General features: G+C 37.4%; 2 long non-coding RNA genes across 2 annotated transcripts in view; both read right to left on the bottom strand.

The window, feature by feature from the left end:
- The window catches only part of LOC148125416 (uncharacterized), a 32,366-nt gene extending 25,482 nt beyond the window's left edge, over window positions 1-6,884 (bottom strand). The window contains exons 1-2 of the long non-coding RNA XR_015744091.1: window positions 6,615-6,884; window positions 6,319-6,454 (exon numbers count right to left, since the gene is read on the bottom strand). This is a non-coding gene — a long non-coding RNA (uncharacterized LOC148125416). The remainder of the gene's footprint in view (window positions 1-6,318; window positions 6,455-6,614) is intronic.
- LOC148125414 (uncharacterized) overlaps window positions 1-7,140 on the bottom strand; it is a 77,885-nt gene that overhangs the window by 32,298 nt on the left and 38,447 nt on the right. The gene's annotated exons all lie outside the window — the stretch shown is intronic.

Raw genomic sequence — 7,140 nt, 5'->3', positions numbered from 1 at the left:
CAAAACTGGAATTCACATTCTCCTGGTGCCTTAACTGTTAGATCAAACTGCCCTAGATTTAATAAAAACATAAATATTTAAAGCAACATTGCTAGTCCAACATTGTTTTAAAAATAGAAATATATCATAATTGCATTTAGAACGCACTACAATGTAACATTTACAATGACATAAAATAATTTAGATGTATGCATCCTAGAGTTCAAGCAGTGAACTCGATCATTTTAGACTGAGTTAGGACAAGATGTAGGAAATACAGGCAATAGCAGAGTAAATATTTTATATTGACTTCTGATTATGAACCAATAAACATTTTAAAAGGAGAAAAGTGAGAGCATACAAACGGAATACAAAGTTGGATTGGATTATGCTACAAAATAGATTGGTCTGATAAATGGTATGATCTAATAAAAGGAATATAACCATTGTGAATTGAGGGAAATGTGTAGGATCACAAAGGTCATAGCAAAACAGATAAAAGAGAGTAGAATAAATCTGTCTCCCTTTAAACAAACTGTCCTAATTGAATTCTATCAGAAAAGGGAAACAGACCAGGGCAGGAAGGCGATTGAAGTAATTGGCTTGCTACTCATGTCACTATCAGTTCATCACACCATTCAGCTTCTCTTTTCAACTCTGAAAAACTGCAAGGGTGTTTGAAGATCTTGCAAAGCCAAAATTTTCAGTAACTCTCCTACATCCTTTAAAATCACTCTTGGCTGATTTGAAGAGACCAGGTTCCATTTTTACTCCAATCATTCTGAAGATTTAAACAGCATACTCCATTTAAAGGTGTCATCAGATTTCCTAAATACATTTATAAAATAGGTAGCTTTCTACCATTGTCCAAACCTAAAAACAGAGCATGGCAGAACCTGACATTCCTAATTTACTGTTTCCCAGCAGTTTCAATAAATCTCAATAGAGTCAGCATAAGCAAAGAAAGCCTCCAGCTAAGAGAGTTTTATACTAGTTTTATAGTCACCATGTGAATTCATTCGGCAGAATTTAGCCACAAATATATCTTACTAACATATAAGGGAATTGCTTGTAAGTAAAGGCAGTGGCTAAAAGCTGCATTCCCGTGAAACAATAGGCCACCCAGATCCAATCTTCCTTAGAATAGGTGACATTCCATGAATACAAACTAAGCAACTGACAATAATCAAATAGCAGTTATAGTCCTACCTATTTAATGGAGGGGCATTTCTTTTGTAAACTGAAATTTAATTTGGATTCTTTTCAGACAGATTTCACTATTTGATATAGTACTGATTTTGCCTGGGGGTGGGGGCAAACTTTCTTGGTTCTTCTTAATGTCTTACTGGTTTTCAATACCTTGGGATTGATTTGGAAAGTTGGGAATGGGAGACTATGCTTCAGTGGTTCTCCTTTTTCAGGTCCAATTCTGTTTGGTGCTGGGAAGGAAATAGTAAACCTGAAATCTTCACTTTGTGGGATATTTCACTTGTCACTTACCCTGACCTTTGTTAACATCTACAAATAGCTGCTGTACATGATTGTTGACAGCATGAGATCAGGTAACAATACTGTATACAAGTGATGCAAACCTGTGTATGTCTAATTCTGCAAATCCTATTCTGGATCCATGACCAGATGCGGTTGGGGTCTAGAATTGGAGGAAATGATTTAGATCTAACTCTAACAAAACTAGGTGACTCTGGATTTAATGATTCTTCATTTTTAGGGTCCATCCCGCTTACTGGCACACAATTTTGATCTCCTAGACCATGAGTGTCAAACTCGCGGCATCACGTTACTGTCATGTGATATTTGTGACGCTTTCCTCCTTTGCGGAGCTGGGGTGGTCGTGGGCTACATGTGATGCAAACTGCCTTGCCAGTTTGACACCCCTGTTCTAGACTCCTATTGCAAGCAAATGGCAGCTGCAGCTGAGAAAACTCTTCCACAGATTTATCTTGTGTACTAATAGCACTCTTTTCCTGAATTGGAAGAGCCTATTTCAACACAGTGTACATGAGGCTGCCTTTCCGGCTTCAGGATACCGCATTATGAGCAATTATGAGTAAATTTCAGTTTATCTTTACTTGCCTTGCCATTTGGATTTCCCTTGCCATTCAAAGTGCCTATAGTTATCTATAAAGCTCTTCATGTCTGTCTAAAGGGGCTGTACATTACAGGATACCCTTTCTCCAATTGCTTCTACCTGTCCTACAAGAATTGGCAGGGTCAGCATGCTCCAGATCCCATCAAGACAACATCATCCTAATGAACCTTGGATATGTACCTTCTCTATCACTTCTATCCCTGGATCAGCATTATCCCACTATCCCTACAGTCCTGATCCTGTAAGAAAGTTTTAAAAAAACAACAACCTGTAACATGTTTTTGATCTTTGTATACTATCTTAAAGGATTTGCAATAATTCTGCCAAACAAACAAAAGGAAAGAAATAAACAAGACACCCAAATAATGAAGGTAGTCTTGTTTTTCTAATTGTTGCTACCAACCTATTGCAAAATCAGAATGCCTCTTCAGCACTAAGCTGCATCCCATCAGTCTCTAAAATCCCTATGGAGCTCATTCTTGGGTATTTTCTGATATGAAAGTAGCTTGCCAAGATAAGAAGCCTGAATGAAGAGTTGTATACTTTGTAAAAAAATAAGACAAGGGAGGGGGGAAGAAGAAGCAGACTGCCCCTTGCAGTACAAGCATGACATAATTAATTGTGTCACAAGTCCAAATATTTTGGCTTGTACTTTACGGGTGGTTAGTTTGTTGCTCCTTTGCTATTCCTAAGAGATTGCTGCTTCGGGTAGCTGTAAATCAGAAAGACCTGTGAAAAAAACTTACTCAAGTGCATCTCTTCATTATGTGCTTGTCTCACTTGTTTTCAAGGTCATGATTTGACTCTGTAACTGTAACCAATTACCTTATTTTCTTGGGGGGGGGAGTAGAAAAAGCTATGTGAATATATTGTATGTGTCTATTAAAATAGTTTATTTTTATGAAAATTAATACTCTATTATGTCATTAACTTTCCAAGTTAAAAAAAATATGATAAAAGAACAGCCCAGAAAAGCAGAAAATCCACATGGCTTCAATCATTTTGTTGTAGCTGCTCCAGAACATGGGCTGGAGAGAGAAGTAAATGCCTGTAGTCATTGAAAAATAAGCTACCCATGACTTAAGTCTTTTGGGAGGAGAAATGTTAACAACAATTGTATGAAATGTGCAGTTACATGTACTGCTTATTAGTAGCTACTAACTGCCTGGTGTGCATTTTATACATTTTGCACGAAAGTTACTCGCATTAATTACAGAGGTCCAACACATGTTTCACCTCCTCTCTCTCACCCCCACTGTCTCTCTGTCTCTCCATACACGCATGCACACTCATACATGAATACAGCTGAGATCTCTTGAAGAGAAACAACTAGCACAGCCTTCCCTAATTATGGGTAATTTTTCTGGACTACATAGTCTCAATATTGGAAGGTTAAGAGAGCAGAAAACACCAATCTGTTAGGGAAGGCCATAAGGAGTAGGGCTGAAAAATGGGAGTGACTCTACTGTTTTTTATCCCCAATAGTATCTCACATACATATAAGCAGTAAGAGAAGAAATGTAGAGAAGAAATGCACAATTTTTCTCAAGAGAGCGTGCACACATTTCTATACTAGGATTTCCATTTTTATAAAATCATGATGCTGTTGTTCCTGTTAACACGTTAAGGTTAAATCCCTAATGCAGACAGATGCAATTATGTATGAGCAATGATATGAATAACTGGAAAAATTTTCACAGAAAAGACTGAAGTTAGCAATGATCAGACTAGAAGACATCTTTTCCCACTCTATTATTCTGTTATTCTAGTTCAGTCTAGTCTAGTCTAGATGTGTCAAGCACTGGCCACAGCCACACCCAGTTTAGTTAAGGGGAAAAAAGTCCCGATACATCACGTGACTCTGCTGTGACAACGTGAATTTGACACCCTATTCTAGCCTGTTTTAACAAGAATCAATGCGCAGGGAAGAATCTCTATAAAACAGAGCATTCATATTCAAGGGGCCACAAAGAAAAGGGGCAGCCTTTCCAGGACAGGACTCTTAGACACGTTGGATCTGCATGATCCAGAAACTCTAGCCAATATGGCTTGGAGCTCATTGTTTTACTGAAAGCTGACTGTCCATAGTTACAAATGCAAGTTACAAAATGAGAGGGAAGAAAATGCGACTTGAAAACTGAATTTAAAATGTAAAATTTAAAACCAGCTTATTTGAAATATGGACTTTCCTTTTACCAGGAGGATAAAAAGCTTCATCTGACAATTTCCATTTTGTGACACAACCATTACCACCACTTCTTTAAAAAGACAGAATAGTCGTCTTGAGAATCAGACAAAGAGGATTGGATAAGATGCTTTGAAATGCATTATAGATTCAAGTTGAGCAGAAGTAAATTTATGCCAACTTTGTTTTCTTTACATTTTAACATTCTTACTAAATACAAAAAGATACTTGAGCTCTAACGTTTCTTCTGTTCTTCTGATTCCTTTTAAACAATTTTGAAATAATTCCTTTGAAATGTCTACAAGTACACCTTCATTGTCTTTATACTTGAAAGATCCTAAAAGGAATCTGATTATCAATAAACCAGCAGCTATTTATTGCCTATTAATATTATTATGCATTATAATAAATAATGCAGATGGCACTATCCAAACTTGTAAAAAGTACAAGTTGTCCTTCGACTTACGACCACAATTGAGACCAACATTAATATTGCTAAGTGAGACATTTGTTAAGGGAGTTTTGCTCCATTTTACAACCTTTCTTGCCACCGTTAAGTGAATCACTGCACTTGTTAATAACAGGGTTGTTAAGTGAATCTGGCTTCCCCATTGACTTGTTTGTCAGAAGATCACAAAGCGTGATCACATGACCCCAGGACATTGCAACCATCCTAAATACGAGTCAGTTGCCAAGCATCCAAATTTTGATCACATGACCACAGGGATGCTGCAATGGATGTATGAAAAAATAGTCATAAGTTCTTTTTTCAGTGCTGGTGTAACTTTGAATGGTCACTAAACAAACTGTTGTAAGCCGAGAACTACCTGTATTGGCCAAAATGTCTTACACACCAAGACATCAATTTCCCCTAGGTTGAGGCTCCTTCCTAAATGTACCACATAAAACTTTGATTTACAGCCTCCATCTAGAATGTTGCTAAAAATACAGATATACATACATACTGTACATACATACGTATGTGTGTATAACCACACATACTGTTCTGACCCAAACTTCCTTCAAGGAAACAAACACAAAACAGAGCTAACAGCAATACCTTTTAACAATTCTTTATGAATTCCGTTCCTTCGTGGTTTAAAGGCTGTTTCAAACTAATTGTCTCTGACCAGAACAAGCCTTGCCAAGGTTATGCAAGGCTGCCAAGAACACAAGATAAAGTTACTAAGAAATATTTCAAACACAAGGAGTCTCCAGACACCAACCTAAATATTCAAAACATCCACAAGGCTTGAGTGCAAAAACTTCTTTGCTTCCTGCAAAGAACTCTAGTTTCTCAGCTGGCTTTTATCACTTGGGGGAGGGGCCATTACCTTGCAGCCTTACTCCCGACTTGCCCATGCTGCTGCAGCTGTTCTTTCCTTCGAGCAGCCCTGCTCACACTTGCACTGGGCACAGGTTCCTCCGGGACCTCTTCATCACTGCTGCCAGCCTTCACAATCTCCGAAGGCAGCATTGCCCTCCCTGATGGTCCTGCCTCCATCCCTACATCACCTGTAGGCCCCTCATTTGAGTCCTCACTTTCCGAGACCTCAGCCATCCGCACCTGCTGCCGGTGAACCACAACACATATAGAGCTACTAATTATTCTCAGTCCCAGCACAACATGAACCTTAGCTTTTCAATTACTTCCTATGCTGAGTCTCCGATTTTCTTTCCGTTCTTCATACTAATCATTTCAAAGAATTATGACCTTTACTCTTAACTTCTAATTACAATTGTATTCAAATTTAAGCAATCAGTGTCATTTTTTCCTTTCCCCAATGCCAGATGTAGACTTTTAAATATTGGGTAGTGGGGGTGGCAGCATATTTTTCATATAAACAGCTACCTTATGGTACTGTGTAAAGAATAAAGCAAGTTATATCTGTGTATGGATAATGTCCTTTGAAATCCATGCTTATTTCTAATCACTTATCAAAGACTTTATTATAGTGGCTGTCATTCTTTCAAAATGCAGATCAGGACATCATAAGCATGTATAAGAAGATATATTCTGACTACTTTAGCAATGCACACCTACCTTTGAGGTCCATGATAACCTGCTCCAATTTGGGATTAATCTTAATAGACAAATTCAAAAATGACACTATTGAATGTACAGCCCCCCCTGCTGTTTGAGTATAGGAAATTCAGGAGGGAGGTTGCAAATCACACGTCTTAAATATTTTTTTTTATTTTATTTATTTGTCAATTGTTTACAAGATAATAAGTATAAGTGTATACATAGTTATGAATACATGAAATGGGTACATATAAAAAAAATAAAAGAAAAATAAAAGAAACAATAGGACAGGGACGGTAGGCACGTTGGTGCACTTATGCTATGATTCTTGCTCTTTGTTTTTGAGGACAATTCTTTTGAATCTGTAAATTACCAATCTCTGGGAGATCACATGTCCCCTATTACTTAGAAGAAGCAAACCATATTGCTTCTTCAGTATGGATCCATACATGTTACCAAAAAGAAAAAAAAATCTTTTAAACTGCTGTGGGAAAATGTTTTATTTATCTTTTGTGAATGAAATAAACATTTGCATTAGACTGGAAAGTTGAAAAAAACATCCTGGAAAAAGGCATTGGCAAAGCACTTCAACAATTCTGCCAAGAAAACTGTGCGGATATAATCTTCTGGAATTGAGCTTGACTTAAGGATGTCTTTACTATTCATGCCAAAGAAGCAAAATAAAATTAAATGCTGGACACGGTGGATTTACTATGTTTCATGCTGGACCTACTTCAGCATAAAACTCTTGTTATTTTTTGCTTGGGGGAAAACTTCCTCAGCATGTAAATTACTAACTAGTGAACATATGGTGTGGTGCACAGGTGTGTCGAAGGGCAA

Source organism: Pseudonaja textilis, chromosome 6 (genome assembly GCF_049901715.1).
Source record: "Pseudonaja textilis isolate UNSWEBS1 chromosome 6, rPseTex1.2, whole genome shotgun sequence".
Lineage (NCBI taxonomy): Eukaryota > Metazoa > Chordata > Lepidosauria > Squamata > Elapidae > Pseudonaja > Pseudonaja textilis.
Note: the sequence above shows the minus strand (reverse complement) of the source record. Positions and strands in the feature narration are given on the sequence as shown.